Here is a 26,552-nt window from a genome sequence, read left to right as displayed (position 1 = left end):
CCCCACAAGAGGCACTACCGCTCCCCTAACACCCCATACACATATACATACATAAATACATGATAAATGTATATACATATATATGTATATACATATATAAATCATGGGAGTGTTGGTGTATTATTTTGGAATTGTTTTGGAAACTTAGCAGTTACAGGTAATATCAAAATTTAGAGGATGGAATTATTTTAGATGCCTTCTTCCAAAAACATAATTTTTAATCAAATGTGACTTTTAAACCAATTCAAGAGAGAGAAAACAATATTGGGAAGAAAGCTGCTCCATTAAGTAGCAGAGGAAGAAGAAATAAATAATTGCTCTTTGTAGCTGAGATGCTGACCTCATTTTACAAATGTGTTCAAATTAAATTTGGATACCAGTGCTCAAAATACTTTGTTGGCAAGCCCTAGGGGTCAGATTCATAGCACTACTGCAGCTGAAAAAGAGAAAAGTCTGTAAAGCATATTTTCAGCCAGTTAAGGTGCATGTAATACAGATGTACCTGATTATGTCTGGATGAAATATGTTCCAGGTTCTTGCATATTTACTTGGCTATAGCCACTGCTAATTGGTTTTGAAAAGACTTGGTTCACTGAAGAAAATCAGAATGTTGTATTTTTTTAAAAGCCGCAAAATCTTACATTTGAAAATTACATTTTCAGCCAACATGCATCCTATATATATGGAAGGGGATTAGATATGAGCAAATCAGTCAGTTTCTAGTCCATGTCAACTTCACATGTGCTCCTTTTAAGTCTGTTTGGTCCCGATTCTGCCTGAATCTTGTTTTTTTTTTATTTAAAAAAAATCCATACCAAGGTTGTATTTCAATATGTGTGTCATCTAAATGTATGCATCTCTAAATGTATTTTATCCTAAAATGTTGTTTTTATATGCATTTTGGTGCTTTTTTCAGCCAAGAACTGTCTCACAAAATTTATAGAAGTGTGAAATCTGATAATTGTTCCAAACTGTATTAGTTCAGAGGGTGTGAACTGAGTCAACTCTCTGAATAACTGTGGACCAAACAAAATTCTCCTCCAGCACTAGGTGGCATGGATAGTGTTTACTCACAAGGAGCTGAATAGGATTGCAGGCTTAAATTTCCTACCTCAAGGTTCACATAATTGTAGGCAACAGGGTTTATTTATTTTTTTTAAAAAAAACCCTCATCGTGCAGTTTTGATTACTTTTTGAATGCAACTGCAAAATTAATGGATGTGTGGAATAATGCATGCATAATATATTTGGGGTTTCTATGCAGCAATTGGTTCAGTGTCCTTTCAGATCTTCAATTGCATATTATAATTGGCATTATTTGTGATCGTGCTCATGGAAAAATGAGTTTAAAAGACTCTACAGAAATAATAAACAACGTACAAGGTTGAGAGGAGGCATTGAAAGGGATGGCTCAGAGATGATTGCCAAGACAGGAAGTTATTTAATATCTCTGTTAATGACCTCAAAAAGAACATAAACAGCATATTAATGATTTTTTACCTTAGGTAATAGCTGATTGCTGTGAAGTATGATCAATAATAGAATGTGGCTAAAAGAAATTGGAAATGCAGAGGAAAAAGTAGACTCAGTTCACAATATCTAAGGCTGAACACCTATAGGGAAATAGACTTCCATAGCCAGAAGAGGGGCAATGGGGGCTTCCTTCCCCGAGAAGCAGCTGGGCTGCTTGCAGGTGCAGCTGCATCCCCGTAAGGAGCTATATCTGTGAAGTGCAGTAAAACGAAGTATGCCTGCAGTCCTAAGTATCTGCATCCTTGGGGAAGTGGGGGAATCAGTGGAGCAGTAATGTGTGGTTTTAGCCAAGATCAGATTATTCCGGTTGCTGCTCCATGCACAATGGCAAGCTCATAGATTTCTTTCCTCAAACCACAGCTCCAGAGAGCCAGGAAATGTTTTTGCTATCAAGGGGCAAAGTACTCCTTGTATGGCAGAGTGTAGCAGAAACTGGGCCGTGGGTGTTTGTCTGGTTTTGAATACTTCCAATGAGCCATTTGTTTCAGACAGAGCTGCCATTGTTTGTTCTTCTCCCGTTACCAAAAGTCGCCTTACTGCAATAGATAGTCCATAGGTTCCTTCTTTCTAGGCCGCTTTTTCACTGTCATATCAGGGGAGACAGAGAAGCAACGTTGTTATATCACCTACACAACTAAGTGTGCTTCCATCTTCTTTGGGTCTGGACCCAGAAGCTAATGCAACGTTGGCGTGGTGGTAGTGGTGGAAGTACAGTGGTACCTCGGGTTAAGAACTTAATTCGTTCCGGAGGTCCGTTCTTAACCTGAAACTGTTCTTAACCTGAGGTACCACTTTAGCTAATGGGGCCTCCCACTGCCGCCATGCCACTGGCGCGCGATTCCTGTTCTCGTCCTGAAGCAAAGTTCTTAACCTGAGGTACTATTTCTGGGTTAGCGGCGTCTGTAACCTGAAGCATCTGTAACCTAAAGTGTCTGTAACCCGAGGTACCCCTGTAGTGGCAGTTGTTGTAGTATTTATTTATTGTTAGACACTTAATATAAACAGAAAAGAAAGTATCTATGCAACTTCTAAAAAAACACACACACACAACCCTATGTATCCACACAAAGATGAAGATTGCTTAAAAAAGGAGCCACTACTTAGCCATTGTCGATAATAAGAAACTATAGTGATGTTATGAGAGCTCAAGTATATCCAAAATAAATGTGTTTACAATAGGTTGCCTTTTGCAATTTAATCTTTTAGCATATCCAAGAGTCAAACCATTCAACCTTGCTGATAATCTTGTTTCCACAAAACATGAAATGGCACATTTGCTGCTACTATATGAGATCTGTTAAATTTGATAGCAGAAAATGGTAATTTAAAACCTGACATGTGGGATGATGTTATTTGGGGCTTGCCGGAGATTGAGGACATTGAAAAGGCACCTCTGTGCACATGTTGCCATTGCAGTGGTCTGTCATGATTACAGTGACCGCAGTGTTAACAAATGTCTTGCTGAAAGAAGACAGATTAGAATGGGGGATGCAAAACTCAGATGGACCCACGAAGGAGACTGTTCTCAGCGAAGGACACAGGTGCATGCATGTAATTGTCCGCAGGCAAATATTTTTTGTAGGTGAAAATAATAAATAAATAATAATGTTGAGTGTCAAAGAGAAAAGACATCACGCTCTCCAATAGACAATACTGCCCAAGGCCACTTTCTGAGGGGCTATTCTTAGAATGATATACAAAACTTTCCTTAAAGTTTTTTGAGGAATGTAAGTTTACCCTGAGAAAACCATAACAAAATAGAGGGTGGGAGTTCTTGGGGGCTTGGTTATTCCTGAGGGTATATCATATCAACACAAAAGGGGGGGGGGTGGTATTTGGTATGTGGCCTGTGCTGATTCATTGCTGTAATTATTATGGGTATTGAATACATAGTCACAACAACAGAGTGAACAGCTTGCTTTATAACAATTTAAATCTTGAATTTATCCAAGCATGATAATCTGAACAGTGTTGCTGTAAATCTCTTTTGACTTCCTCCAGGCCTGGTCTTGCATAGAATGTAGGGTTGGCAGCCTAAGAGGAATTGGTGAAAGACCTACTGTGATGTAACTGGATGTATAACGGAGTTCTTTGCATTGTTTAGGGTTAGCATTGGGTTTTCTAGGCATATTGGGTGAAATTAACAATGTAGCACAATGAGTCTACTTGCACTGGCGGGATGGTTTTCCCTCTCCTCCCCCAAGTGCTGTTCTGAGGTTCTCTTGACCACCCCAAGGAGATTTGAGGAGGGCACAGTGGGGTGGGGAAGGGTTATTGTGCTAGTGGAACTTGTTGCGCTGGTTTCTACTAGTGCGACAACTTAGCTGAATCTCTGGCCCACTGAGTACTCTCCAGGAGGTTTTGGGAAATGTACATATCTCAAATGCATTTTGTGTATTCTCCAACCAATATCACATTCTCCACAGCTACTGTGGTGCTACCCCACCACACAGTCATCCAGCCTCCCATCATCGGTGTTGCTCAGGTTTCCTAGATCTGAATTCATCACCACAGGCTATCGAGATTGGGCAGCTCAGATGTACTCGCAGAACTTATCCAGAACTTCCACCTATGCGTTAGCACAGTCCCAACATCACCCCAGCGCTGCCCTAACCTAGCATCATACACGTAAGCTGAGGCAATAGAGGTGTTGGGAGGTAGTGATCTACCACATTGGCTATTACTGCCTTCATCCCTTGACTCATTGAGAGGTGAGCCCACAGGCCACATGCAGCCTATTGTTGACATGGGATCCCCTCCTTCAGATCAGCTGAGGAGCAGCAGAAAGAAAGTGTTGCTTCAGTCTCCATTTATCTGTTGCTCAGTTTCCCTCTGCTATGAGTGGTGCATATAGGTGGTTGTGGAGGTGAAGGGAGATTTTGTACAAAATCCTCTACAGATTTACACATTCCCCAAGGCCTGTTGGAGTGTATGTGCTTAGTCAAAAGTATGTTGCCAAGACTATATTATATCAAGCCGCATTAGATATCTAAGCAAGTCCAGTAGACTCTAGGCCAAGCTGAGTCATTCCTGGATCATGCACTTAGGGGCATGCTTATCAGTCTTCATCAGTCAACCTAATGCTGGTCTCTAAAAGGGAAGCTAACATTTTCGAAGGCAGAAACTGGATAAATAAAATATATCTCACTTCAGCTGAGAGATAATGCATCACTTTCTGGATCTGTGCCTGCTTGAGTTTTCCATCCATTAACCTTTATAAAGTTTCACATCCAAACAGCGCCTGTCCATCTGAGTCTATCGCAACAGCCCAGTTCTAAATTTGGGTCTACATTGTCTAGTAACTAGTTCTGTAGGGAGAGGAAGAGAAAGTGCAAAGTCTGTTGTTTCTCTATTCTCCACATTCCATCTCTGTGTTTCCTTCCCACCCAGGGAAGATATGCTTCTTTCATTTGACTCCAGATAGTCTTCCTCCTTCTGTGCACCATCATTTGATACTACTACTGCTCCTACTACTGCTCCTTCTCAGCAATAATCTTAACTGCCAGCGATAACTTGTACCGTGGTACCTCGGGTTACATACGCTTCAGGTTATACACTCCACTAAGCCAGAAATAGTGCTTCAGGATAAGAACAGAAATTGGGCTCCGGCGGTGTGGCAGCAGCAGGAGGCCCCATTAGCTAAAGTGGTGCTTAAGGTTAAGAACAGTTTCAGGTTAAGTACAGACCTCCGGAACAAATTAAGTACTTAACCCGAGGTACCACTGTATGTGTCTCCAACAAGGGACTAATTATTTCAGCAGTATGGGCTTGTTTTCATGTTGGCTAGAAACTGCTACATAATAATAGGAAGTCTATGTGGCCACCTTCACTTCTGCACCTTAGCAAAAGAAAAAAGAAAAATCTATGCTCCGTGGATTTAAGTTACTAAAAACGTTTAACTTATTTTACTTCTGATTTCTCACCTTAGTTCTTTTCATCCTAAAATTATAAGGCCTTATCATGGAGTACCCAATAAAACACTCTGTTTTTATTTCGGTTCCTTCATCTGTGCTTCCATTCCGAGCAATTCCACTTACCGAAAGTGATTACACCCTGAGTTATAAATGAAGCAGCTTCAGGCAATTTTTCATTCCACTTATGCAATGCCACAACCAACATAACCAAATAAAAGTAAAGTCTTAGGGAAACATAAATAACATACATAAACACAGATTAGCTATTTATTGCTGTTATACTTGATAGGTGTTTTGTTATCTATTTGGTGATTGGAAGGAAGGGGAAGAAAGAAAGTTTACTTCTAATCCCATGTCACTGAAATCATCCCTTTCACTTAAAAACCCAAACACCCTTATCTTTCATTTTCCAGAGAGACCCTTTCAAATCTGTGACACCACTGCAGGGGCCTGAAAATATTATGACTTTTAAAAAAAACATAAAGCAGTGGACAGAATGTGCTGTGGGATAGAAGGACATAAATGTAATTCCTTTCTCCCAATACTGCTTTAAGATGTTTCTTTGTTCTTTTTGCTTTTGAACTGTGGCTCTGAAAAAATATATTTGAAGGACACACATGACCAACCTCACTGTGATCAAGGCACTGCCCTGAGATCTGCAGAAGTGAAACAGTTAGTCTGAAAAGTGTGTCAAGTGAATGAACTACCAGCAGATATTATTCAATGCACCCAGGCTGAGATATTAAGCTTACTCATGAGATTGAAGATAAAAATAGTTTCAAAACATTTTATGAAAGCTTTTGCTAAAGCACATCCCTTGCTTGTAAGCATTTATGCTGAGCAATCTCCCTCCCCCATTTCTTCATCTGGCATATCATTATTTTTAACATGAATTCAGTCTAATGATTGTGTAGAACAGTTGTGCTTCTATACATACTTGTTGGAAAATACTATCAAGACAATGGAAGCATGTTGACTCAGAAATAGGCTTCATTTATTTAAGTGTAACTAAGCATACACACACACACAAACACAAATTGCAGGCCACAAGTGTTGCAATTCATACCACCACCACCACCCCACTGATTTGAGCAATTTTCTTGGCTGCTTACAAACAGGGAATTCAAGTCTAAAATTCACCGTGGGTGGTATTCAGCTACCATTTTGAACTACCATAAATTCAGTGTTGGCTTGGGTACAGAACATTGCCATAACCAAGCCAACTGCACACCTCATATGGTTAATGTTTTATCAGGATGCATCAGAACATTTCAAATTCTACAAACCTTGGGTTAGATTCAGACTTGCCAGTCTTCAAAAGGAAATGTTTCTTCCACTCGCCCAAATGAGTGAGATCTAGCAGATTCTCCCCACTGGAGGAGACAGATGTGATTTCTGCTGGCTCCCTTGTCCCACTGAAGTCCCAGTGCTGCCTCTCACATTGTTCCAGAGAGCAGCTTTTCCATGGATGCAGGGACTGCAGGGAAGAGGACTTGGCACACACACCCCACCACCACCACATCTCCAGCAGAAGAATCTCTTGGGAGGGATTTTGCTCATGGGAAGTCTGGCTCCAATCCATTAACATGGGGGGGGGGGGGTGGAGAGTTTCAGTTACATCTTAAATGTGTGACTGTCATATGTGTTCCAAACAATGGGTCTCAGTAAACATAGGTATTGTGGTTGAATGGCTAAGCAAAGATTTTGGTCTGCTGCGCTACCCAGAAGTCTGCATCAATCCTGCTGAGAGAAATTTAGTAACCAGGAATTGCTGCTTGAGTCTTCTTTTACTGTGCAAGTTTTACAAAGCATCTTTCTCATAGGAATATTATGGCTCCAGAATCATCTTTTGGTTCACCTTGTATTTAGAAACATGCTCTGCTTGAAAGACAAGCACTAATGCCAGCTATTTTCTGCCACGACTTGCAGCAGTAGAAGCAAGACTCATTCAGCATTAAAGAGCTTTTTGTGGTATGAAGTCATATAGCACTAATGATTTTCTCTCTTAGTTGTTGTGGAGGATGGTGCTTGGGTATTGGGAGGAAAAGATTGCACCTTTTTAGCTTATCATCAGAGCATGACGACTGTGTGTGTGCCACTGATTGCCGTTAAAGTAGGTCACTGTTGTCAGTATCTTCAGCAGCTTGTTACCAAAATTAGGGGGGGGGTGGTTAAGAGTTCTGCCCAGTTATTCTACATCAGCCTGCCCTCAGCCTCATGCCCTTCAGATGTTGCCAGTCTTTCTCCCCATCAGCCCCAGCCAGCGTGATCAGTGGTCAGAAATGTTGGGTGTTGGAGTCCAGCAAGATCTGGAGGGCACCAGATTTGAGAAGGATCTTACGCATTATTTCAGAAAGTGAACAGTTTGTGTTAAAGTGATGGAACAAATGAGGTTCTTTCTCTACCAGTAAGGCCAAATTCACAGAAACAGACTGCTTTCATTTTTTGTTTTTTCTATGGTCCATGTAATTCCATTTGTTTACAGAACCAACAAAATAGAACCTACTCTATGGGTTAGATCACTTCTCTGGTGTAGAATCATAAAATCGTAAAATTGTAGAGTTGGAAGGGACCACGAGGGTCATCTAGCCCAACCTCCTGCAATGAAGATATCCTTTGCCCAAAATGGGTATCGAACCCAAGACCCTGAGATTAAGAGTCACATGTATTTATCAATTTATTTGCAACATTTCTATACTGCTCATTAACACTTCTCTGAAACATTCAAAAAGTTAATTCAGTTCACTCTTGTGTCCAAGCACTGATTAGAGCATCCACCTGGAATTAATGAAAAAGGGAGATAGACCTAGGTGCCTTCTGTGTATTGATGACACCTTGGTCTGCATCTAAGCAACAACCTGTTAAACAACCTGAGGGAATAAATAGAGTCCTGTGGAATCCCGTAGTATAGCTACCAAGGCACCGAGCAATAATACTCCTAGTATTGATATTAGTATTGGTAGTAATCTGGGGGTGACATATCCAAGCTCTGCCTATGCAACCAGTGTCAAATATACATGGGCCTCAACTTCATGATAAATTCTCCAGGTATTTTCTGGGGAATCAACTATTCAGTTGAGGTCTTTGCACATTTGATTTTATGCACAGAGCCTGACTTTGGACATATTGTCCCCATGTATTGTGGGGGTAGGGAGGATAGTTACACCCCCTTCTGTTCTTCATGGTGAACTAGGCCACCCAAGAATATCATTGTTGTATTACTGAGAAAGAGCATTCAATAAGCTCCAGTTAGTGATAATGTGGTGGCTCCTCATCTGATACTGGTAGGTTGGGCAGATCAGGTAAGACCAGTACTTTCAATCACTGAACTAGCTTCTGAGGACCATTTACAAAGTTCTAAATGGCCCTAGTCCTGCATACCTTTAGCTAAACTCTCATCTTGTAAACATTTTTAAGGCTGAAATCCTTTCAACATGTGAGCTCAATGGGACATACTTCTGAGCAGACATGTGTAGGATTATACTGTAAGAATGGCTAAGATCTCTGTTGAAGGTATCCTCTGTGCACAGGAATACAAATCAGCGAGTATTACGGTGATCATTGTGCTGGTCTCACAATTATGGAACTCCCTTCCAAGAGACATACTTCTACCAGAGCCCAATTATGCAGATTCCTCCCTCTGATGCTGCAACATGTTTTTGTATATGAAGGTTTTATAAGATGAATGAAAGCTGTGAGATACATATCTTGAATTCGTTTTTAATTGGGATATTCATTTTGAATGCTGTTTTTTTAATGTACGGTATTCTAAATTGCTAATTATTAAAATTGTTTCTTTCTTTTTTTCAACTATATGCCATACCGAGGGGTTTTGTTGTTGTTATTGTGTTGTTTTGTTTTACAAATAGGCTGGGTGGAAATGTAATATATAAGTAAATAAATGAGGCATAGTATATGGAAATCTGACTTGAAAACGATCTGTGTAGGCGGCGTTACATTTTCCCCTCAGTGTTAATAAGTAGTTCTTAGCTTGCAAGCACAGATTGTCTCTGTGGACAACAGAACTGCAGTGTCAAATTGTACCTGTCTTTTGTGTATGGATAAATACACGCAACACCCACCTACTGCACCATTTGTTCATAACATATCTGCATCAGGCAGAGCAGCAGCTCAGGACGGAAATGGAACCTCCTTCATAGACATGTTGGAGCTTGCGGTAGATGACAATATGTTCTTCCACACCATTCCGTTAAAATATCAAAGGGCTGGTGTAACATTTTGTTCTTTTCGGTGCATTTTCCCCCCAGCAGTGCATGTTTTCTCATTATTGGTGTCTGGTTTGACATGGGAACTGCTGCTAGGAAGAAATATTGGACTTTGCGGATTACAACCTTTGTCATTGAAGAAACTCCTGTAATTAATATGCTGATAATTTTGGGAGTTTGCTATCAGCATTAAAAATCAACAAAAACATTGCGCCATGGGGTTTTTATGGCAAGTCCCTGCTTGATGGGATGCAGTGACCATTTTTCTATCTCTCTTTCTCTCTCACAGTGGAAGAAATAAATACTTGTTTTTGGGTTTTGAAAACTGAACATACACTGTACATGAAAGTAGACAGCTTACATAAGTCAGTCAATTTGGACATATGTATGTATTTTAGTTTTCTGCTGGATTTTTATTCCTTTCAATATATATATTATTGGTGTCCTATTGTCAGTCACTTTGGGAAGGCTTAGGCCTTGAAAAGTGAGACATATTTATCTAGATCACCTCTGTCAGTATCTTGCAGGAGTTATGGAATCACATATCAGAAATTTAAGTTTGCTCAATTAGAGCGCATTAAAGTGTTCTGGCACAATGAGAGTCCCTCCATGTGTCCCTATTTTCCAGGGACAGACATGGATTTTCAGAAGCTATCCTGGTTTTTTATTTGATCGTGGAATGTCCCACTTTTCCTTAGGAAGTCCCTATTTTCATCAGGGAAATGTCGGAGGGTAAGGAGATGTGACCCCCGAGCCAAGGAGATAAGTATCTATACAGTTGTACCTTGGGTTAAGAACTTAATTCGTTCTGGAGGTCCATTCTTAACCACAAACTGTTCTTAACCTGAAGCACCACTTTAGCTAATGGGGCCTCCCGCTGCTGCCGCGCCACTGCTGCACGATTTCTGTTCTCATCCTGAAGCAAAGTTCTTAAACTGAGATACTATTTCTGGGTTAGCGGAGTCTGTAACCTGAAGTGTCTGTAACCTGAAGTGCCTGTAACCCGAGGTACCACTGTCCAACCTTTAGAAGGCATCCCTGTATAGGGAAGTTTTTAATGTTTAATGTTTTATTATGTTTTTATATTTGTTGGACGCCACCCAGAGTGGTAGTTGTTGGAAGCTACTCAGTTAGATGAGTGGGGTATAAATACTAAAACTGTTGTTGTTGTTATGGAATAGGGCATCCCTGTTTTCATTGGAGAAATGTTGGAGGGTATGCAATGAATCCTCTTAAAAGAAAAGGAAATGATTTTTTTGCAATTAGAATGGTGAAATGCACTGAGAACAGTTGATTGCCAGGAAACATATATAATCTTTGTGCAAGCAATTCAGGATGAACACTCACTGCTGGATAGAAAATTCCCACTGTCCATGCATCTCATGAAGTAGGAACCTGCCATGAGGAATGCTGAATAAAGAACAGGCAGCTGCTGCTCCATTCAAAAGTTAATTAAGAGCAACAGAATGATCTTATAGTTTCCTTGGGTGTGTTCCATTCAACAGAGCCCTAGTGTAAGTGGAAGGTACTCCTGCCCATGCAAGCAGGGCCTGCCTTCTGCACTGATACCTTGTTTGCTGCAGCTTCCACCCTGTATACCACATTGATTGCCTTTCCCTAAGGCCCTCAAGGCCCTAAGATGCTAGGCAGCTTCTTAAAAAGTAGAGACATCACCTTGCCGACAAAGGTCCGTATAGTTAAAGCTATAGTTTTGTGCTCCGAGCCCCAAAACCCATCCCTCATGGAAATAAAGACACAGTGGAGACAGAAATTACTTTAAATGTTAATGGGCAAATTTTGGCCACAACTTTATTGAATACACAAATGTGACTGGTATTGACTTAGGTATTGGTATCAAACTATATCTGGCTCCTGCCCCACCCTGCAGGAAGCCTGTAAGGGTAAACAACCAGCAGGGGGATCTCTGTCAGTGTATATTGACTGGTTCTCACCCCTGGGGTTCCCGGGGGTCCTGGCATGGCCCTAGCCCCTCTCTGGGCTTCGGATGAGATCCAGGCCCCTGGATTCCTTTAAAGGAATATCCTATTCATTGGAGGGGCAGGTGATGACTGCACCTCCTCTCCCCACATTCCCCTAAACCAATGCCTAACCGCCAAACCTTACAAAGTTGTGACAATTGCTAAGAGGTAGGCAAAATTCAAGTGGCCACAGCCAATCTGCCACATTGGGAAAAATTCCTACCTGGCCCCCGTTCCAAACCAACCGAAGTCCAAAGCAAGGCCAAACACAACCTAATTAATGGGTGGGTGGGTGGGTGTTCGGCAGCGCGAAGCAAAAGGAGGTCCCTACGTCGCGCTGCCAAATAGATACCCCCAACCTTTGCCACGATGCCAATTGGCTAAAGGGCAGCGGCATAACACCAAACCCCACCCACAAGCCAGTTGGGGAAGAGTTTCAGGGGCTGAGCACAACATGGACCCTCTGTTAGGAGGATCCAACTTCCCAGTAGTGATGTATAGAAGTGAGAGCTGGACCATAAAGAAGGCTGATTGCCAAAGAATTTGCTTTTGAATTGGAGGAGACTCTTGAGAGTCCCATGGACTGCAAGAAGATCAAACCTATCCATTCTTAAGGAAATCAGTCCTGAGTGCTCACTGGAAGGACAGATCCTGAAGCTGAGGCTCCAATACTTTGGCCACCTCATGAGAAGATAAGACTCCCTGGAAAAGACCCTGATGCTGGGAAAGATGGAGGGCACAAGGAGAAGGGGACGACAGAGGATGAGATGGTTGGACAGCGTTCTCGAAGCTACCAGCATGAGTTTGACCAAACTGCGGGAGGCAGTGGAAGACAGGAGTGCCTGGCGTGCTCTGGTCCATGGGGTCATGAAGAGTTGGACACGACTAAACGACTAAACAACAACAAGGCCCTCAAATCCAATGTAGCCTTTGTATGGTGTGCAGGTCAGCCGTGGGGGGGGGGGGGAGGCAGGAAAGCCCTCTCCGCAAGCATAACTCCACTTGCAGTTCTTAAGATCCAAGTGACTGGCTAAGATTTGGAGCACTTGGGCTGTTGAGTGCCATTGAACTCAATAAGGATTTAGGCAGCTTAAGTAGGGGCAGGTCTGCACCCTTGAGCAATGTGTACTTTGAACTGACTGTCATGCTGGTTTTTGGCTTATGTACTGATAGAAGTTTTCAAATTCTGGGCTTCTTTTATTATGTTTCATACAAGCTCTTAACAACACAAAATAACCATGTAGCAATTAGGGACCTGGACAATATGGTGTGATGAGTTATTTTCTGTCCTTCCTAACCTACAGCAAATACCCATAACTGCAGGATGCAATTTCTTTTAAGTGCCAGAGGAGGACGTCGGTTTTTCTAAGTGGACTCTGTCTCCTGTGGCCACTTTGTTCCTTCCACTAAGGTTGATTTAGTCCATAGATACTCTCACCTCCAGGTTATTGATTTTGGCTGACATTTGATTCAACCTGTTAGCAGTTCTCAGAATCATCTAAAAGAATGGGAAGAAAGAAATAACCTCTCCATTAACTTCCACTTCAGCGTATGATGGCCACAGGTGGAGTTTACAAAAAGCTTATTGCAACAGGGAAACACTCTGATAAGAAAACTATTCCTTGCAATAGTTCCGCACATCTATAGATTTGATGTTGGAACCTAGGAATGTGTGGTGTTTGTTTTTTTCTATCCTTACTTGCAGTCAAAAGCTGGGCATTTTGATGTTGACTTCTAAAAACTTATAGTTCTGGAACTTCAGGATTTTGTTTTATTCAGCCTTGGCAAAGTGGATTTAGCAACAGGTTTCTTGCAAATTGTGCAAGTTGTTTAAATGGATTTTCATCAATAATAATAATAATAATTCAAGAGAATTTATGCATCCACATATTTCTGTTAGGCTTAAGCCACATCTTCCAAGAAGAAACAAAATATTACCGGTATATCTACACTATGGGTGCAATTTGATAAATTCCGCAGCTGGGTTTTTCTTTTGGTCTTGTTGAAATAAATGAGATTTCAGACTAAGCCCCATGCCAGTGCTTTCAGTGAGACTTAGGGAGCAATCCAAACCCAAGAGCCACCAGGATCACAGATGCATAGAATTATAGAGTTGGAAGGAACCCATGTAGCACCCATGTAGAAAACAAAACAGAACCAAACAAAAAAAACAAACCAAAACTCATTACAAATATTTAAGTGGCCGGAAAGAAATGGCAGAACTGTGTAGGACTGCTGTATAGAAACATCCTGAAACGATCAAGTAAATACATGCACAATCTGATTCCAGTCACAGTTACTCATGTCCCAATTCCAGCAATATTTACCTATGAACAAGACCCTGTTCCTTCAGTGAGGCTTAATCTTAGGTAAATGTGTGCAGGATTTCAGCCTGAGCCTAATTCTGGTACATACATGGCTATCACTCTTGATTCTGGGGCTCTAACATCGTGTCAAGTGTCGTTGTAGATTTTGCTTTATAGTTTAGCAACACAGTAGCTCCTAAACCCTTTGTAATACTTAAGTTTGATCACACGGGAATAATATGCACTAAATTTTATATTGCATCCTTTATGTCAGGGTGGTAATGTATTATTCCACAGGCAAAAGTGTGAAGATACTGCACCACCTTTCCTTTAGAAAGGTTGTAAAGGTGCAAAATAAAGTCTAGCAGCAAGCTTAATGGCAAGGGAGTGTTACTGACAATGGATCACAACAGATGAAACCACCCATATTGACTGTCAAGGTAGATGAAGATAGAGGTCAGGAGAGTGAATTAGTACATGGCGTGAATAACTAGACCAGATAGAACATGTTTAAACTAAGATGCACTCCTGCATTCAGGTTGCTGTTCTTCCACTGACTGGGGATTTAAGCTGTGTGAGAATGCAGCCTAAATCAATAGTTTGAAAAATGTAAATTGAATAACTGGCAAATAGCTAGATTTTCATGTACTTTTCAAAGCCAACAACACTTGTGTAAGTAAGATTTACAAATGCATGAAATGCTGCAGCATTCCTCATCTCACACCAAAAACCAAAAATATTTTGGGGAGAAAGGCTAGGAAAATAAATGTGGCAATGATTCATTTATTTTTATGACCTCGGTTGCTTCTGTTGTCCACACTGCAACATTTCATTGCAAGTCTCACTTGTCATTCCTTGTTTCTTAACTTCTCCAGGCATTGTGGGAGAGAGATTATACTAGAGGCTTTTTTCTGGGGTAATCTCAGGCCAGCACATTTCACTTATTGCCCAAAGGTTTATTTACTTCTGATGTTAAAGTACACATGTATTGAGGTGGTACTCCTGCTGCTTTTTGAAGCAAACTGCAGCAAACTGCAGCTTATTAGCTGTATTCTGGAATCTTGTAGCATTTATACCAATATCACTTGCCTGGAGGATATTATTATACTGAGCTATCTAGGCCTTTTTAGCATGTATTGTATTGTCCTTTTCACTGTGAGTCTGTGGGAAGTATACGCAGGGGCTTACCAGATACCAGCACTATGCTTTTAAAGAGATATTGCAAGAAACATTATAGGCATCTTTGTGTTTTTAGACCGTTTTGCCAGCTAAAATTTGCAAGATGGGTCACTTTTGCAACGTGACTGATAAGGTCCTAGTATAAAGGAGCAACATGGTATATCACTTTCAGCACCTTTTGCAGGCATTAGTGGACAAGGAACTAGTAACATGTTTCAAATAGGGTACCGAAGATTATGGAGAGCAGTACCCCAGAGTTCTGGAATAGACTGCAGGCTTAAGATAAAGCAAGGTCAGGACCACAGTTAGAAGTCCTACAACTGAGGGAGGAAAAGCAAGTTGTTTTAGTCTTGGAGCAACTGGTAGTGTTTCAATAGCAGATAGCCAAGATGAAAGCCCCACCCAGCCAGTAAAGACAGAATGCTTTTTCTGCAGCAGATAGCTTCTTCTCGGCCTCAGACTTTCAAGCTTCAGAAACATATTTGGGGAAAGCTCCTCAGGTCCTTCCTGATCCTCCACTGTTAGCAAATCCACATGGGAGAGATGAGGGAGTTTATTCATCTCCTTCCTCCTCCTCCTCTGAGCTACTGTTGTGGAAGGATTCTACATCTGAGGATAACTGGTCCAGGCTCATGACACCAGGTTATATCCATCAGTGGGACCATTGATCCAATCCAGCAGTGCTGTTCTTGTGTTCTTAGGACTGATTGTGTCATCATTGCCCTGTTTCTTCATCTAAAATTGGAAAGGACTTGGTACTGGAATTCCATCCCCCTGATATCTACACTGGTCTAACAATCTTTAGAATCCGCTGAAACCTACCTAATCTTTCATGTATTTTCGCTTTGTGAAAATCAATTCCTTCATGTGCTCCCCCTTCCCTTTGACTTGGTATTTCATATTTTCTTCGCAACTTCATTCATCCTCCATCCCCTACTTAAGTGCCATGTCTATTATGGATTTTAATTCTATAGGCAGGGATGGTAGCAGCTTCATTGGCCAGTACGCCACCTCTAGTTACTATTGATGCTGGATAAATATTATATACCGATAGTATTTCCACTACCACTACTAGCTGCTCAGGAGTAGTAACTGGATCCATTTTGGAGACCTTTGAAAGCCTTGAAAAATGCATGCTGTTTTCCATTTCTTATTTTGCATCTCTGGCTTATTTTTTTCCTGAGATCCTAAAGCACTTTGAAAAGTTTCCCTTGGGACCCCTACATTCATGCTGCTCTCTGTGGTTGGATATATATTCTGTGCTCTGATCTGCCACCTGTAATTATTTTCTGATTTTGCCCTTGGTCAGATGTGGTCAATGGAAAGCAAAGGGTAACCTTGTGTTTGGGTTTAAATTCCTCATGTTATGCTTAGTCTGCCAGTAATGGGTCACGAATCCACCTCTGGAGTGGCACTTTGCCATAGGCAGTTGTGTTATAGCAAGAAATCCTGCATGTGGCACAGGGCAGATCAATGCAAGGCGAGCAAGAGTGATAGGAAGAATTAACACCCATGTCATTATGGATGCACCAGATATAAATTTTGCCTGCTTTTTAAGACCTATTTGTCGTCTCAAAGGCATGCTCAATTATTGAGGAAGGCCATAACAGAATCTAAGTGGCAAGAATGAGAACCCATCATTCTGATAGTCCCATTAACCCCCTGCACTCCTGTGACTAAAAATTCATAATGTGAAAACTGAGCCTAGAACTTCATATGCATTGTGAAATGCTCTTCAAGAGAACCACAAATATACCTTATAAGAAGGGAATAGGGCAGAGCTTTCCAAACTGTGTGTTACAACACATTAGGGTGTCGGCTGCAGTGTGAAGATGTGTTGTGTGAACGCTCCCCATGCACCTCATGGGGTTGGAAATGGGTTAGTTTAACCTCCAGTTTGCTAGTAAAACTGAATTACTATTTCATAAAATGATGCATGTCTAAAAAGTGTGTTACCACCATGGAAAGCTCTGGAATAGGGTGCTAGCTCTCAATTTCTAGTCTGGTCCATATTTTGCAAATGGTAAATGATGGAAAATTTCTACAGTCCAAACCTTCACATTAGTTTGGCAAGCACATGTTGCAGATGTGGCTGAAGGAATATTATGAGATAATTTTAGAGCATCAATATGCTTTCCCCTAGAATATTAATGTAAGGCTGCATTGATAAACCAGGTTGTCTAGGGAACACATGTGCCTATTAGAAAGCAAGGCCAGAGTGTGGCACTGGCAAGAGTGGTTTCATGGGTGGCTGGGGGAATGAAGCGTCACAGGGCTTAGTTTGCAAAAAACAACAACCCAGAGGTGGTGGTATGGCTAAACAGCTTGGAGCTAGAAGCCTTGTCTGCCAATGCTACAGATCCAAGTATTCTTTTTGCTGGTGGGGGAATAGCACTCTGCCCATGTGCAGATAACCGACATTTATAATATCCTCCAGGGTTCTATCCTGGCATGGATCCCAGGTTCCATAGCTAAGCACAGGTGGAACTTTTCTCAAGCCAAATACTCAATCTCCTAATTCTTTTGTAAAAATTGTGGGGAAGAAGAGCCCCAAAGCACTTGGAGCCCTGGTGCTGTTAGATTGAAATAACCTATTTCCTCATGTCATTGTCCTGGTCTAAATTGCCCCCAAAGCTTCTATGCAGATTGGGGAAACAGTCTGAGGTGCAGCAGATATGCAGTACCAATCCAATTGGGATCCCCTCCCACATCACAGCTAGGAAACACAATAATAAATCTTCATACTTCACATCTAGATTGGTCTTCAGGCTCAAACAATGTTACGCAAATATATGCTTCTTGTGAATTGAGCCTTAATAACAGGCAACATCTTTCCTAAAATCTCTTGCACGGAGTCTTCTGCCTACCTAGGAGTCACTAGATGAACAAAAAGACCAGACACGATGTTGTCGTTCTTTGCATTATGAAATTATAACGTAGCTAAACTTCACTGAGGAATCCTCATTCTCTGTCTGCATGGTGAAGCTAAGTAATATCAGTGGGGATTCTGGAAAGACATTCCCATGTGAGCACCAGAGAGAGAGAGAGAGATCTGTTTTCATATGTATCATTCAGCTTTCCATGCTATCCATTATGCTTAATGTGATTGGGGAAGGACAGCTGGAGAAAGGGGCAAAGTAAACTTGCTAGACTTGGGGCCAACTCAGTAAGTTTGCAACAGCTAACCCATCACTGCTGATGCTGAACAAGCAGTTGTGGGACACTTATTGAGAAATGAGTGGTCCAGGGAAATGTTTCTGTACCAGATTCACTTTTTAAATGCAAGGCAGATGGTGATGCTATACCATGGGGGGGGGGGGGGAATGTATAGCGGTTGGTAAACAGACTGTAAACTGCACCGAGTCCTGAGAGCTAACTTCAGACAATTCAGGACCTCAACCTGAAATCAGATGTTCAGGATTACACAGAAGATAGGAAAATTGATATGCATTGAAATGTACTCTGTGAGCACCAATATGGATTGTTTCTGCTGCAGCAAAGTAAGTTACTGGACCCTTTAATTTATTTATAAATCCCACACAAAAACACTGAACTTGAAAACTTTGGTTTGCTGTGTTACTTCAAGGACTCTTTGAGGAATTTAACCCTCTTCCATACACCCAGAAAACAAAAGATGATACTAAATGCTCAAGTGAATATAAGAGGTGGGAGGGGCTCTTGTTATGTTTTGCTAGTAGTTCCCTCACCAAAACACCACTGGTTTTTTAAAATGTATTTTTATTAAAGATTTTCTTGATTTACAAAAGTATGTGCAATCTCTCTCTCTCTTTTTTTGCAAGTAACATTTTTTACAGATCAGTTTCATTTGTTGAGACATTAGGAAGAAAAGGGGGAAAGAGGTGGAGGGGGGAAAGGTGAGTGGGGGTGGGGTCGGGTGGCAATGTTTCTATTTTACTTAATATATCTGTGGGGTTTTGTGTCAGCGTCGCTTGTGCAGGTTCTCTGCTATTCACTTGTGTTCCTTTAGTGGTGAGAGAGGTTGGGGTTGGCCTAGGGCAAAGCACCACTGTTCATGATGCTTTGAGACCCAGAGACCAGGTTGAAAAAGAGACCGTTTGGTTCCAGATGGGCAAGGCTATGAGGGGTGACTAAATACTGCAAAACCTTATCAAACAAACAAACAAATAAAAGTGGTGGGGGCCCTGAAACTGGATTACGGTAACAAAATCAACTAGGCCAAAGCAAAATGAAGTACACACACCCTGGAACCTACAAATGTCCCCCCGCCTTTTGCATCTTACTTCAGAAAAAAACAGCAAATTATAAATAGCATTTTTATATAGGGAAGGTTAGCTGTGATTTTATAATGGCCCAGTGTGTAAATGTGAAATGGGCTTTAACTGAGTTCCATATCAAATTTGTTCTTAATGTGCATCCTTTATTTAGAATATTTAAGACTGCAATTAGCCTTTGTCTTCCTCTGCAAATTTAGCATTTGTGTAAATAACACTAACATCTGTTTCTATACAGCCATTTTGTAGTAGGTTGATGGATGGCTTTGCCCTTGAAGCCAACAATGGGAGAAGAATTACAAAGTATAATTGAATCAGAAGCACTCTGCTGCCACACTTTCTCATTCAGTTGTAGGGAAAGGGGGCATGACATCAACTCTTGTGGGTGCTGAACGTCGTTGTGGGAATGCTCCAAGAAGTTGGCTTTCAAAATGTGTCTTAAGGAGCCGTCACGTTCTTCTGTGGCTTTTCAAGAGTTGATCATTGAAAAGATCATAGAATTGTGGAGTTGGAAGGTACCCCTAAGGGTCATATAGTCCAACCCTCTATAATGCAGAAATCTCATCTTTGAATAGGAGCTGCCTTATAGTGATCCAGCTAGCTCAGTATTGTCAGCACTGGCTGGCAGTGTCTTCTCCAGGGTTTCAGGCAGGGAGTCTTTTCCCAGCCCTACTTTGAGATGTTGCTGGGGATGGAGCCATGGAGGCAGAATGTAGCCATCATGGTTAGTAGCCACATAGCCTTATCCTTCATGAATTTGTCTAATCTTCTTTGAAAGCTATCCAAGGTGGTGGTTATCACTGCCTCCTGTGGGAGCGAGTACCATTGTTTAACTGTGCAGTGTGAAGAAGTACTTTCTTTTATCTTCCAATGTCCAGCTTCACTGGAAGTCCAGCTTATGAAAGAGGCAAATCTTTCTCTGCCCTCTTTCTTCATGAACATGTATGCTTTTATACACGTCTATTATGTCACAGCTTACTTCCTGTTTCTCTAAACAACCAAACCCCAATTGCTGCAGCTTTTCCTTATAGGGGAGCTCTGTCTACTTGATCATTTTGGTTTCCCTTCTCTGAGCATTGTTTCCCAATGGGACCTCACCACAAACATTAATGGTTTTGCATCATCACATGCAGTGTTATGTGCAAAAGTAGAAGGTGTGCTCATGTTTGGCATACTTCCTTATTGAGAAGAGGAAGGCTGGTCTGTGTTTAGTGTTGTGGTGGAGAACATGTTGAGAGCTCTGCACTCCTTATCCAGCTGTGTATATGCACAATTCACAACAAGCCATATTATTCATTTATTAAATTTATTTCCCACCCTTCCTCCCAAAGGAGCCCAGGCAATATTAGGTTTGTTTTCTTATGTGCCTTATGAATGTCATGCTCACGGGTCTCTTCATGCCTCAAGGCCCTAATTTATCAAGCACTCTGCAAATATACCAGGCAGTCCAGATCCTAAACTGCTTATGATAAAAAAAAAAAGCTTGACAAGAGTACAAATATGAACTATTAAAATTACTCCAGAGTTGAAAGAGTGCTCCATCTGGACCATATGTGAGATAAAAATCACCAAGAACCAATTTATCACCACTCAAATCATGCGGCATCCACTGAAATGACAAAAAAAGTGGAGCTTCTCAGTTCACAAGTGTGTGATTTAGAGTTTGCTATCATTAAACAGCACTAAAAAGGTCTGCTGTCAAAGAAAAATGCAAAGTTATGCATTAGAAGCACGACAACAGAAACAGCTGCCTTCTGGATTAGCTTAGGACTAGTTGTGACACACACACACACATATATATACACACACATACATACATATATATATACAGTACACACATGTTGTTGTTGTTGTTGTCATTGTTGTTTAGTCGTTTAGTCGTGTCCGACTCTTCGTGACCCCTTGGACCAGAGCACGCCAGGCACTCCTGTCCTCCACTGCCTCCCGCAGTTTGGTCAAACTCATGTTGGTAGCTTTGAGAACACTGTCCAACCATCTTGTCCTCTGTCGTCCCCTTGTCCTTCTGCCCTCACTCTTTCCCAACATCAGGGTACATATATATATATATATATATATATATATATATATATATATATACATACACATGACATACATACATACATACAACCACAAAGGCTTGTATAAAAGTGAACTGTGTAACATGGGTAGGTTTACATTCTTCTCCAGAATCATTTCTGAATTGGCCCCTGATTGGTGGACAAAATTGTGCCATACAAGCTTTTCAGGACATTGCCGTTTTAGAGCTTGGGGTGACATAATACTTTGAGCAATAATCAAAGCTTCATAAAAACGCCTGTCCATTTATTAAAACTCCTAATTTCATCATTCATCTGGGACTCTAGAGCTGAGGTGTGAGACAGCTGCCTGCACATTAAGTAGAAAGACAAAGCTGATGTTTATGCTTCGGGGAAGGAGAAAAAACATTTTTGGCTAATATATTTATAGGTGTTTTCCACAGAGTAGAAATCTCATGAGTCATTGCCATGCTGTTAAATACAATTTTCTTCAAAGGGAGTGAATAGCAGCACATCTAAGAAATAACTCTGGCATACAGAGCATTTCTTGATTTGGTGAGAACAAGCTAACATGAGAGATAAGCAGACAACACAGTGGCCTACCTTAGAAAAATCAGAGATCAACATCTTAATTTTAGAGCAAAGGGATCCACTGACCTGCCCTTCCCTCTTTACACCCCGAGTCAAACCTGGGTAACAATACCCTACGCACATCTCAAAGCCAGTTCCAAATTAATTTAATTGATTTAGTAGATGTCTTTCATGGAAACCACTGTGAATCCCCTGTCCCACCACAAAGATGCTCAGAGGAGCTTGGCCTCACCATGAATCAGTTAGATGATTACACTGGAAAGCATCATGTTTGAATAAATCAACTTAAATTTGTTTTTCTCATTTAGGCTATGGTCTAGATGCCTTAACCCAATCTTGACTATCACTTCAAGGCTGCACCATAAACAGAAATTCATACCACAACAGCTGCATTGACCACCTGTTGCAGTGGGGCAGAGCCATCTAGCTGCTTCATTCCTGCATGCAAAATTTACAAACCCTTCGTCCTACACTTTGTTGCAGTATTTTTCCTAGCACAAACATCTTTTGGCGCAACAGAGGAAAACTGCCTTTAAAAACCCACTTGTGTTAGCAGCAGATTTGTTGCTGGCTGCAAGACTTTTTATGAGAGGGGCCTAACTCCTTAAATCTCATCTGACTTTGCAGATACCGAAGCAACAATTTTGCCAGGAAAATGTTGAACGTAGATCAGGGAGAGAATCAAGACCTGAACACACAAGGGTTCAAAGTGTGTAGAGGGGCAAGGGTACACACAAACCTTCCCCAGTTGCCCCATGTGTAACAGCACTTCTCAGACTTCCATTCATAGAGAAACAAAGGCCTGAAGAGGGTCCTTCTCTACATTCAACTGGGTGCAGTCAAAAAATATTTGTACGTTGGGGGATCCTGATAATGCAGAATGATTGACTCTTAGCAGATGCTTCTAATCACATTCAGATGAAAGTAGTTAGAAGCCTCCTTCTTACTTTTGCATTAAATACACAAAGGCTGGGGAAAGGATTCCTGGTGCCCTCACCCCACTAAATAACCTTGGTGATTTGCCTCCCTTACCTTAGGTCAAGCTAAATGCCTGAAAAGAGTTTAATTTGCTCTGTCCATATCAAAAGTTCAGGGGAATATAGTTGTGACAATGGGTTTCTGTCATTGGTATATTCTGAATATATGTGTACATGTGGACTTTACTATAGATAGATGATAGATGATAGATAGATAGATAGATAGATAGATAGATGATAGATAGATAGATTAGATAGATAGATGATAGATAGATAGATAATAGATAGATAGATAGATAGATAGATAGATAGATAGATAGATAGATGATAGATAGATAGATGATAGATGATAGATAGATGATAGATAGATGATAGATGATAGATGATAGATAGATAGATAGATAGATAGATGATAGATAGATAGATAGATAGATAGATAGATAGATAGATAGATAGATAGATGATATAGATATCTATATTACATATAGATATATATATTACATATATATATGAATATATGAAGCACGACCAACTTTTCTTAAGACAACTTTTCCAAATAAACTTAGAAAAAGGAACACACTGACCTTGCAGATACGTTTTTGCTTTAAAAGGCAGAGATTTAATAAAAGGAGGGGGAGGTGTCTTCAAAGCTCCATTTATATGCATTTCCCACATTTAGTGTCTGAGAACTCTGGGTGCAGAGCAACACCCACAGAGGTCTGACAGAATCCTTTGCTTCCTTGCTAAGTTGCTACTGTGCTGGGTAGTATGCCGCACTGCAGTCTCTCAGAAACTTTCCCACGCCTCCATAAGATTATCAAACAGAAGGTCCAAAAGACGGGAACGAGTAGCGAGGATACAATGAGTTGCTGGATTCATCTAAGTGAGATGTGGTATAACCTCTGCTTTCTGTGAGATGCTTTGTTGCATCAAATTGTGCCTTGGCAAGTGAGTAGATGGTGCTGTTTGTTTCATTTTGCAATTTGAAGATCCCCCACCTACCCCAGAGGTAAGCGGCCACAGAATATAAGAATCGCATCGGTAACTGAAACTTCACAATTGCATCCCTGAACCCCCCCTTGAAAAAGACCAACGTAGAGGCATCTCAAATAAAACTCAAATTCCAACGTACACATAAAATCCTTTAAACTTAACTGTTTCCTACTTCTTCCCTTCCCTGATTGTGTTTTTCTTCACCCTACTTGCCAATGACTCTTCCCACTCTCTCACACACCTGTGAGCTGCTTCTGAGGTAGAAGCAGCTCATTAAAAAGCACCAGAGGGGGAAGATGGGTGAGGGGGTAGGCAGCTCTTCTCCTCCTAGCATATGGACCCTGGCAGATGCCTAAGTATACCAATGACTTTGGTGGGGTCGACATGCATGTCTGAAATAACAGCATAATGACCCTGTAAAGCCAATGTAACACCAGGTCTTGTGGCAGAAGTCTCACAAGTGGAACAACTCACCCTGTGCCCTAACTTATTTGCTGGTGCAGTGATTCAGGACTTGGCTCTCAGGTCACTTTTAATTTATTTTTATCCCTGCCTTTGGGCCCAAAGGGGCCTCAAGGCAGTTCATGTTCGCTTGCACTCATGTCCCCCTATTAATCACAGTGGGACTACACTAGGCATTTGAACTGTCCCAACCTTTGGGGATTTCTGCAAGCTCATACTTTATGTTCTCTGGGCATCCAAAAACCCCGTGAGATAGATCTCAAGAGAAAATGATAAAAATGTTTTGAACGACCTAAATACACTGTCCCTGTAAAAGTTCTTTCTATATACATTTTGTTTAAAATGTCAGACCTGAAAATTTTGATTCCACACAGCCTTGCAAGGCTGGAAGCTTCACTATGTGTCTAAAAAGAGCACTGAGAATTTTCCTTTTGCACAGTTCCTTCTTCAGTCTCTGCAGGACTCTCCAGGGCAGGACTTCAAAGCAGTGACATTTTTAGGTACAGGATGGTGAAATGCTCAGGCTGGAAACTTGTCCATTCATGCCTTTGTGGAGACATCACTCTGCAGGGACTTCTTCTGGGTATATATCTCAAATATTTTCTTATTTATTTCCTTCATTTTTTTTCAAGAGAAAGCTTCCTTTCATTGTTACAGCATAAAACCAACATAAAACAAGTCAGTCTAATATAAGCTGTGTTGACCATTACCTTAAAAGTGTTATAAAAGCATGATAGACAATGTTGACACAGCTATTTTAGTTTCAGAAACTTCCAAGTTCACATCAGAAGCTCTGTTGCCAAATCATGTCTACTTTGCCATCCTTAGCTCCATCTTTTTCTAATTGTTGCTAAGCTGGCAATGGGTTCTAACCAGGACAATAATGATTGACAGCTAAGGCTGACTGTCATCTTTGATTGGGCCAGAAAATGGAGGTTGCCATCCTAATTGCCCTCGGCTGTGAAAGTCTGGGACTCTCAAAAGCCAATCTCCCTCTAATGCAATCAGGACAACACCCTGCTACTCAATCACTAGCAATACCAAGAGCTCTGCTTTCATCTGCAGGCTTACATCTAGCACCAAATACAACCATTCAGTGCCTCTCTTTTGAGAAAGTAGTCTGGCCATCTCCACCTCTTTTGTTCCCCTGGAAAACCACTTTCATTAGATACCCTGCTATCACTGTCTTGGAACTTCCTCTTTGGGGAGAATGGTCCTGCTGGAACCCACCTTGCCTGGAACCTCTTCCGCCAGTGTGGTGTAGTGGTTAAGAGTGATAGACTCATAATCTGGGGAACCGGGTTCGTGTCTCCGCTCCTCCACATGCAGCTGCTGGGTGACCTTGGGCCAGTCACACTTCTTTAAGTCTCTCAGCCCCATTCACCTCACACCGCACAATCCCTTGGTCCTGATACCTTCATTCTGTAACAAAGGCAGATCAGGGACCTGTTTATTTGTAGGAAATCGCACTTGGGGAAGGGGAGGGGGAATAGCAAAAATGTGGGGGAGATAACAACATAGGATTGAAAGGGTTAAAGCCTCCCTTTGCATACAGAAGGTCCCAGGTACAATTCCCAGCATTTCCAAGTAAGGTTGAGAATTTTCCCTGCCCGAAACCCTGGAGAGTTGCCACCAGTCCGTGTAGAATACTGAGCTAGACTGATAAAGGGCTCTGACTCAGTGTAAGGCAGTCTCTTATGTCCCCAGTACTGCGGTTGGCATCAGAACTCTTTTGTGTGAAAAGAAGATGGTGGAGAGTTATTGAGCATGTGCTTTGTGAGAAATATTCAAGGGCTTCACGTAAAATGTTGCTTTGTACCTTAGAATCATCTATTTAAACATTTGATAGGTGGCAAAGCAGGGAAGGATCAGACTGTCCATTCCAAGTTTGTAAGGAGGCAGGTGCCTAGTTCTACACAAGCAAACTCACTCTTCACACCTGGAAGAGCACCCATGTATTTTTGCATAGTTAAGAACCAGGTTTAAAGTTTTGGAGGGCAGAATCATATTTTTGTATGAATTTAGCCTTTGGGCAGCATGGTGTAGATGATTTCTGAATATAAACAGGTACAGTTCTGCTTCTATGCCATTTCTTAAACCCAC

General features: G+C 41.3%; 1 protein-coding gene across 5 annotated transcripts in view; it reads left to right on the top strand.

Moving 5' to 3' along the window:
* The window catches only part of ADGRB3 (adhesion G protein-coupled receptor B3), a 445,105-nt gene that overhangs the window by 287,987 nt on the left and 130,566 nt on the right, over positions 1-26,552 (top strand). The window lies entirely within an intron of this gene.

This window comes from Podarcis muralis, chromosome 3 (assembly GCF_964188315.1).
Source record: "Podarcis muralis chromosome 3, rPodMur119.hap1.1, whole genome shotgun sequence".
Taxonomy (NCBI): Eukaryota; Metazoa; Chordata; class Lepidosauria; order Squamata; family Lacertidae; genus Podarcis; species Podarcis muralis.
The sequence above is the reverse complement of the archived record's forward strand: the minus strand, read 5'-3'. Positions and strand labels throughout refer to the sequence as shown.